The sequence below is a fragment of the Eptesicus fuscus genome, chromosome 5 (genome assembly GCF_027574615.1).
Source record: "Eptesicus fuscus isolate TK198812 chromosome 5, DD_ASM_mEF_20220401, whole genome shotgun sequence".
Classification (NCBI taxonomy): Eukaryota; Metazoa; Chordata; class Mammalia; order Chiroptera; family Vespertilionidae; genus Eptesicus; species Eptesicus fuscus.
Window position 1 is genome coordinate 33075291 of NC_072477.1, and position 9801 is coordinate 33085091.

At 37.9% G+C, this 9801-nt stretch overlaps 1 pseudogene; it reads left to right on the forward strand.

Moving 5' to 3' along the window:
• The first annotated feature begins 6282 nt into the window (after nucleotides 1-6282).
• Nucleotides 6283-6503, forward strand: LOC103283678 (SNRPN upstream reading frame protein-like; annotated as a pseudogene).
• Nucleotides 6504-9801: the final 3298 nt, after the last annotated feature.

Sequence of the window (9801 nt, forward strand, 5' to 3'; positions counted from 1 at the left end):
GCAGCACCCACTCTGGTAGAAAGAGTGATGAGGAATGTGAGATACTTGGAAGAAAGCTAGCTGCTGGGCCATCAAAACAGCAACTGCCCATTGTACTGAGAATTTCAACGAACATGTTATCTTGGATAATCATAAAAAAGATTGTAAAGTGAAAAAAAATAACATCATTTCCTTCTTTCTCTCTCTTGTACTGAGGTTTAGTAATGCCTCTGGAACACTTCCTTACAGGCCTTCTGATTACTTGAAAAAAAAATTATATCCACCTTCTCATTAGAACTTGAAATCCACTTTGCTCTTTCTGTATACATCACTGGATGCCTTTCTTTCTTTCTTTTTTTTAATATATTTTATTGATTTTTTACAGAGAGGAAGGGGGAGGGATAGAGAGCTAGAAACATCGATGAGAGAGAAACATCAACCAGCTGCCTCCTTCACACCCCCTACCGGAGATGTGCCCGCAACCAATGTACATGCCCTTGACCGGAATCGAACCTGGGACCCTTTAGTCCGCAGACCGACGCTCTATCCACTGAGCCAAACCGGTTTCGGCTGGATGCCTTTCTTAATAACTTATTATTTCAATGTTTTGAAAAAATTTATATAATGTGCTCTATTCTCTTATGACTCAATTCACTGTGTAGTATTTCTTTTATTAATACTAAAGTACCAGGCACTTAAAACCTGTAGTTCATTAAATAACAACTCTGCAAAGTTTATATTATTTTCCCATTCTATACATGAGGGCACTAGGGCTCAAAGAGTTTAGGTACCTCGCCCAACCAAAGATGAGAAGTGGAAGCTTTTGGATTTGAAACCAGATCTGCCTCCTTGTTAAAAAGCACTTTTCAGTCTAGAAGACTATTCATAAGGATCATCAGCACATAACAGTGAGTGGAGAGGGCCTGTTGCTTTAAAAGTTAGTAATAGCCCATGCATATCCCACGGCTGCTGCTAGCCAGCTGTGAGACCTTCAGCTCACATAACCTATCTCATTTTTCTCAACCAGAAATTGGGAGAGTGGTCCATGTCCTGTTTACCTCAAAGTGTGATTTGTACAACCCAAACACTCCTACAGACATGCTTCTGCAAAAAGTCCTTGCCCACGGCAGCAGAGATAGAAACAGGTAGAACTGTTTGAGGTCCTTCACAGATCCAACACAGTTTTGACCAAATAGTGGGAATCACTGGACCAAATTTGAAATAATATTTTCCAAAGCAAATTGAGTTTAAAAGAAAGAAATGTTCAGACTATTAAGATATATCCAAATAGTCCTGGCCGGGTAGCTCAGTTGATTAGGGAATCATCCCAACACGAAAAGGTTGTGGGTTGTGGGTTTAATCCCCAGTCAGTGCACATTCAAGAAGCAACCAATGAATGCATAAAGAAGTGGAACAACAAATCGACATCTCTCTCTCTCTCTCAATCTCTCTCTCTCTCTCTCTCTCTCTCTCTCTCCTCTCTCCTCTCTCTCTCTCTCTCTCCCTCTCTCTCCATCCCTTTCTCTTTCTAAAAAATCAACCAATAAATTTTTTTAAATATAAATTCTCAAATAAAGCATATGTTTATCTAACATAAAACTTTTATTCAAAATATAATTGTCAATGTAGTCAAAACCTGAAATTTTGAAGTTGAATATCAGATTTGGTAAAATTGGAGTGTGTTAAAATATTGCTGTAATTTACACTTCAATAGATTGGAGTATAGATAACTTACCTCATTTTAAAATCATTGAACCAAGAAAGAATGAACCACTCCTTCCAATGCTGTATTCAGCCCAGAACATTGCAGGCTTGGGGTATCAATTGTGTTGCTTTCACTTCACATGCTCAAATCATTTGCTTCTAAGGCACACCCTCTATGCTAAGGTGACAATGTCAGGAGGGACATCCAACCTCACCAACACTCTGTACCAGGACCACCCAGACCCTCTGAGTACCAGGCCACCAGGTCAAGACTTTCCTTGCCTTGGGGTAACTTACATCTGGAGGCTGTTGGTGTCTTTTCCTACTGATTGGTTGCCCTCAAGATTATGTGTGGCTCAGTGATTGAGCATCGACCTATGAACCAGGAGGTCAGGGTTCCATTCCTGGTCAAGGCACATGCCTGGGTTAAGGGCTTGATCCCCAGTAGGGGGCATGCAGGAGGCAACCAATCAATGATTTTCTGTCATCATTGATGTTTCTATCTTTCCCTCTCCCTTCCTCTCTGAAATAAATAAAAAAATATTTTTAAAAATTTATGTCAGTCCTTCAGAGATGTTCTAATAATGTTGAATCACAAAAAAGAACATGTTGGTTCTCCATAATTTGGGCACATTTACTCATCTCACCCCTACCTCCCCTCTCCAGGGTCCAACTCTGCAAACCAAGGGCTCCATATAAGTAGCCTTTGTCAAGCCACAAAAGATCCTGTTATATCCTTTCCCTAGATCCCAGGGGGCCTACTTGACATACATTTACATAACTATGTTTAGCTTCTCAAGTAATACTTGAGAACAAAAAACAAGGAGAATCTGCACCAAAGGGTCTTGCTGTTTTTAAACAGAGCCAATATTTAAATGCAATTTAAACAATGGCTAATGTATTTGACTAAAATTATGTCTAACCAGGCAAATTCACCACTAACACAAGGTCAGGTATACACATAGGTGTATATACATACACCTATGTGGATGTACACACACACACACACACACACACACACACACACACACACAGGTTTAGTTCCCCAACTCAGATCCATAACTGTGTCTATGTTCTATGATTGTATACACTCTAATAGTTCTTACTTACAGAATTTGCCAAAGTCAAAAGAAAATTTGAACATTTAAAATTTTTTTAATTAAATTTTTTTTAAAAAGTAGTTAAAATTTTTTTGTGAAGTTCACTATTACAATTATAGAATCTAATTCAACAAACAAAATTTAGGGTTATGGGGGTATCAAAATGTAACAAGATAGTTTCTGAGATTTTAGTGGACTATAGGAGCAAGTAATGGTAAACTCCAATATCTTTCTGAATATATCAGTCTTCTGGACGTTCTACCTTTAAAGCTCCATTAAGACTCCATTTGTTTAAAATATCTAGAATCACAATTGGCTAAAACATAGCAGATAGGTTATGGGTTTTTGGATCTGTAGTCAGCAGACCTAAGCTTCAACCCTACTTGTAACTTCATGGAGGTGGATCCTCCCAGACTCACTTAGTACATGCTTCATAAAATCGTTGTGAAGTTTAAATGAAAAACAAAACAAAACAAAACAGTGTCAAGCACCCAGCAAGTGCTTAAAAACATCAGCCATAGTAATTACTATAATCTTTTGTCTAATTTAATGCTAAGATATTTTAGTTTCACAAACTATGCTTACTACTTACTGCTCATACAAGTGCCACTTCCATCACATTTCTATTACCACAGCAAGATGTTTATATTGTCCTTTACAACAGTGGTAAATTTCACCTCTCCTAGATACGCTCAATGTTCTAAAATGCAGAAAGCAAAAAAATAATTCAATTGGGAAGACTCCTCTCTTGTTAGTATTATGATATTTAAACATTTAGCTCAAGTATCGATTCTCTTTGCATTTAAATCCATTTTCGATGTTAACAATGGCTAATCTAATTGCTAGTGACCCAACAATTAACACATGAACACAAATCATGGACATCAAGTACATATTAAAGTCAAGTAACAGGTAATTTTTTTTCTTTTAGTTCTTTGAGGTTATTGATCAAGCCCAATGTAATTTCCTTTTCCAAATGGAATTCCGGTTCTTATGTAAGAAAGAGGAAGTAACAACATCCCCTGGAAAGGGCTATCAGACCTCCCTGACTAGGTTAGGATGTCAGTGGAAAGGAGGAAATGAAAATTAAACATCTCAGCTAAAACATAGATGGGAAACTGGATAAGCTGATCACTCTCTATTTTGACTACTACATTTGTTAAGGCTAAATGCCTGATCCATATTTGGGATTGCCAGTTACTCTGCTTTAAAAAAAAAAGTAAATGAATGATCCCATCAATATTGTGATGTGGTTGAGATTTATCTGCATCAAATCTGACCATGTTTGAAAATCTTGATCTATTTAAAAGATTCAAACTTAGCAGAACTTTCTTCCTTGTCAGCACTCAGAAAAGCCTTGGAAATGGATAGGAACGAAATACAAGTGAATTGTAAAACAGGCCCAAAACATTCTGTGAAATTCCAAATGTCTTTTCCACAGCTACATTCTCCTCCCATGATTACTCTATACTCACTTTAACGGAAAGATATTCAGTAAATCAGAAACTGGAAGTTGGTCTCTAGTGAAGCCTACAGCATATTTGTTATGATGTTAGTGATTTTTAGAGCTTCTCCCTCCTCAGACAGCTTCCTTTCCACCCCCAACTGGTGTGAACTGGGCCAAGGTTACGTTGATGGCAATGCTTAACCATTTCCTCTAGCTTTTCGTACAATGATCAGCACAATGTTCAACAATGGTGGTGTTTATATTAGATTGATTTACTATATCATATTGCTCCTCATTCCTAATCTCCATGATTCCTTCATAATATTTCACCGAATGCACTCATAAAATGGGATTAATCACATTTGCCTATTATAGTGGACAGTTATGGCTTTTATCTTAATCTTCAGATAAAAGCATTTGAATCTCCTCTAAGGAATACAGTTTCCCTGCTCAACCCGTGGGGTCATAAATGCTGCTGCCCTCACCCCCAACTCTAAAGATGGGTACATGTGTCAGGACTGATGGAGCCAAAGCATGGAGTCCTGCTGCCCTTGGTCCTTGGTCCCTGCTCCTTTCATACTATACAGCAAAGACTTTTGCACCAAGCCAAGTTGGAAACATTGTCTCCAAATAAATTTAGGTAGTATATGTATTGTGTTCATGCAATAACAACTCAGAGTACAGGTTTGGAGCACCAGAGAGGACCCACTTTGTTGTGGTATTTGAGGACAGGCTCAACCTGAACACCTGCCCCAGCATTTTAATGTGAATCCTATCATTCACATTCTTACCCCCAAACACAAAACCTAGCTCTAAATCAGGGTCAGAACAAAGAAAACCCCATCCAAGACACCTATATCAATAAAATTTGGCTTTGATTCACAGAAAGACATGTAAAAAAAACCCATAGATCGGGAGGAAATTCTGTAGCTCAAGTGAGAATAACCAAAACAAACATTTAAAAAACTGACACAAACTGCAGAAATAAAGATGATTCATGAAACATAAGAAACTACAAAGAATTCCCATTTGTGTCCAAAAAGAGAAAATATTGTATCTGAGAAGATACTACTATGAAAAAGGAGTAAAGCAGTGGTTCTCAACCTTCCTAATGCCGCGACCCTTTGATACAGTTCCTCATGTTGTGGTGACCCCCAACCATAAAATTATTTTCATTGCTACTTCATACTGTAATTTTGCTACTGTTATGAATCGTAATGTAAATATCTGTGTTTTCTGATGGTCTTAGGCGACCTTGCTAGCGGTTCTCAACCTGAGGGTCGCGACACAAGAGGCATCGCATTCATGGCATTCCCACCAAACTCACTTCAAACCCACAGGTTGAGAACCGCTGCTGTAGAGCCCAAGACCATCGGAAAACACAGATATTTACATTACGATTCATAACAGTAGCAAAATTACAGTTATGAAGTAGCAACGAAAATAATTTTATGGTTGGGGGTCACCACAACATGAGGAACTGTATCAAAGGGTCGCGGCATTAGGAAGGTTGAGAACCACTGGAGAAAAGGAATACAATGAAGAGTTCATGGAGATTACACATAACAAAATAAAAATAATAAAATCTAAGAAATACAAGAAAATCTCTTGGAATATAGAGCAAAAAAACCCCAAAAAGTGGAAAACACAAGAGGAAAATGTCAAGAGAGATAGAACCAACTAAAAAAACCGAAATCTGTCCAACAGGAGACCCAGGAATAGAGAAATGATGGGAAAAAATCACAAAAATATTAGAAGAACATCCCCCAGAGTTGATATAAGATATAAAATTTCAGACTGAAAGAACCTGTTAAATACAAAACAGGATTAAAAAAGATTCATACCTAGACACATTGTGAAACTTCAGAACACCATGGATAAAGTCAACACACTAAAAGCTTTTGGGAGGAGGGTTTAGGAGGAGCAGGTTACTATAAACAAATTACAATGTTAGGGACCCATTGCCACCTGGAATGCAAGAAAGCAATGGGTAGAGCAAAGCAGCTGTGGGAAATGTCTGATGTTCTGGCCGGAGAAGTGGCCAGTGGTGCCATGGAGCAGCCCAGGGACCACTTACACCTGAGACAGACTGCAGAACAGCACATCAGAGGTGGAAATCCAAGTCAAACACAGACGGACAGGAGGACAACCTCCCTGAGTGATGAAGAGTGTCAGTTGTACCCGAGGCAGTCTAGCATTTGCAAATATATGTGGAGAATTTTCAGGTGGAACTGAGACAGGCATTCTTAGCTGAGACACCAAGAGGTGGTTAAAGCAGTAGTGGAACATCAAGACAAAGCAGTATTGAAACATCAACGTTTCTAAAGAGCTTTGTCTTAGTTTTCCAGGGCTGCTCTAATAATTCACTGCAAACTGAATGGCTTAGTTAGTTACAGCGTCGTCCCAAGAGACCAAAATTGCAAGTTCAATCTTAGGTCAGGCACATACAAGAATCAATCAATGAATGCATCAATAAGTGGAACAACAAACTGATGTTTCTCTCTCCCTCTCTCTCGCCCTTTTCCTCTTTCTCTTTTTTAAAAAATATATTTAAATATTTATTGTCGCCGAAACCGGTTTGGCTCAGTGGATAGAGCTTTGGCCTGCGGACTCAAAGGTCCTGGGTTCGATTCCAGTCAAGGGCATGTACCTTGGTTGCGGGCACATCCCCAGTGGGGGGTGTGCAGGAGGCAGCTGATCGATGTATCTCTCTCATCGATGTTTCTAACTCCCTATCCCTCTCTCTTCCTCTCTGTAAAAAATCAATAAAATAAAATAAAATAAAATAATGAAGCCCTTTGCTTCTTTAAAAATAAATAAATAAATAAATAAATATTTATTGTCAAGAGTATTAAAGATGTTCCCCTCCCCCACCCTTTCTTCTCCCTCCACCTGGTTCCCATCCTGCCCCAGGCCTTCACCACCCTATCTTTTGTGTCCATAGGTAATGCACATATGCATATGTTCTTTGGTTAATCTCTTCCCACCCACTCCCCTTCCCTCTGAGATTCGTCAGACTGTTCCATGTTTCCATGCCGCTGGTTCTATTTTATTCATCAGTTTACTTTGTTCATTAGATTCCTTGCTTGTTTATTTTTATATTTAATTGTTGATAGCTATATATTTATTGCCATTTTGTTGTTCATATTTTTGAACTCCTTTAGCTTTTTCTTGTCTGTGAAGCTCTTTATCTGACCTTCAATTCTAAATGATAGCTTTGCTGGGTTCAGTAATCTTGGTTGTAAGTCCTTGCTGTTCATCACTTTGAATATTTCTTATCACTCCCTTCTGGCCTGCAAAGTTTCTGTTGAGAAATCAGCTCACAGTCCTCTGGGTGCTCCCTAGTAGGTAACTATTTGCTTTTCTCTTGCTGCTTTTAAGATTCTTTCATTGTCTCATGGCTGGCAAGTGCAATGGCAGTGGCGGTAGCCTCTCCTCACCTCCACTGCAGGCAGGTGGTAAGGAGCGAGGGGTCCCAGACTGCGAGAGGGATGTCTGACTGCTGGCTTAGCCCCAATCCCTGAGGGTACTGGGCCTAAGCCGGCAGGCAGACATCCCCCAAGGAGTCTCAGACTGTGAGAGGGAGCAGGCTGGGCTAAGGGGACCCCCCTCCAGTGCACGAATTTCATGCACCAGGCCTCTAGTTATATAAATAAGCTCATTAAAAGTAAGTGAATGTCAGTTTCTTAGAAACGATTAAATTACATGTTGTTTATTAGAAACACATGTAAACATAAAGACACAGATAATTTGAAAATATAAGGATGGAAAAAGGCATAGTATGAAACACTAATCAAAAGAAAGCTGGTATGACTATACTTAGGAGACAAAATGTACTTTCAGGCCAGAAGTGTTATTAGAGATAAAGAAGAACATTTCATAATAATAAAAGTGTTAGTTCAATAGGAAAATCCAACAATTCTAAATTTATGTGGACATAACATAGGCTTAATATATATAAAGAAAAAGTTAAGTAAAATAAAAGAAGAAATAAACAAATTCACAGTCACAATTGGAGATTTTAGCACACCTCTCAGTAACTAAAAACAAGAAGACCAAGTAATCAATAGAAAGATATTTAAACATTATTAAGCCACTTAACTTAATTGATATTTATAGGACACTATACCCAACAACTGCAAAATATACATTCTTTTCAAATGTACACCAAAGATAGACCATCTGCTGGGTCATGAAGCAAGACTCAGCAAATTTCAAAAGACTGAAATTGTACAGAGTATATTCTCTGACCATTAGAAATCAATACACAAATATAAGGAGAAAATCCCAAAATGTATTAAAATTAAGGAACATACTTCTAAATGACTTGTAGGTGAAAGAGGAAATCGAAAAATATTTTGAACTGAAGAATATGACTCAGCAATTCTACTCTAGGTGTATGACCAAAAGAAATGAGTATGTACGCCCAATGAAAGACATATACAAGAATGTTATAGCAATGTTATTCATTACTGTAAAATAACTAGAAACAACTCAAATGTCCATCAACGGGAGAATGGATTACTAATCTATTGCATATTCATGTAATGTAATACAAAGCAATAATAAAAAAGAACACAACAATATGGATGAATGCAGATATTAGGCTGAGCAAAGGAAGACACAAAATAGTTTGATTTCATTTACACTACATTCAAGAATAGGCAAAATGAATTAACTCTGATTACCCCTGGGATAGGTGGGTGAAGTGGCAAGAGAGAACTTTCTGAGGAAATGAAAATGTTTTATACCTTGATCTGGGTGGTGGTTACTCAGATGTATACTAGTACATATGTAAAAATCATTGAACTGTACACTTCAGATTTGTATGCTTTCCTACCTCATATCTATTTTAGACATAAAGATGCTAAACTTTAATAATAAAATTAAAAATTAGCCACATTTTCCCAATCAGACTGGCAAACATTAAATAGTATAGATAGGCATGGAGGGAAAGATAGTGGAATGGAAAACAGTACAAATTTTGAAGGACAATTTAGCAATATTCGTCAGAATCTTAATATACGTATACTTTGACTCAATAATTTAACTCTTAGCAACTTACCCAATTAGAATAGTCACATGAGTACTCAAAGATATATGTGTGAAGACAGTCACAGAATCATTATAAAAGAAAAAGATTGGGGGGAAAGACATGTCTATCAATAAGAGAATAGCTAGATAAATTTTTTTAATCCATGAAATATTTTATAGCTATTAAAAAGCTTGAGGTACATGATATATTTTCATCTACTAGAAATGAGACTAAAAACTGGGTAAACAAAGATAGGCAAGCTCAGGTTTATGGCCTCCATTCTACCACATATCCAGTCACTTATACACTCTTTATCTCCGTTTCTTTAATAATAAAAAGGAGTTAATAATATTATTCCTCCTCACCCATCTCATAAGTGAGAATCAAATGTAAGAAACCCTTTGAAGCCCTAGCTGGTTTGGCTCAGTGGATAGAGCATCGGCCTGTGGACTGAAGGGTCCTGGGTTCGATTCCAGTCGAAGGCACATGCCCAGGTTGCATGCTCCATCCCCAGTAGGGGATATGCAAGGGGCAGC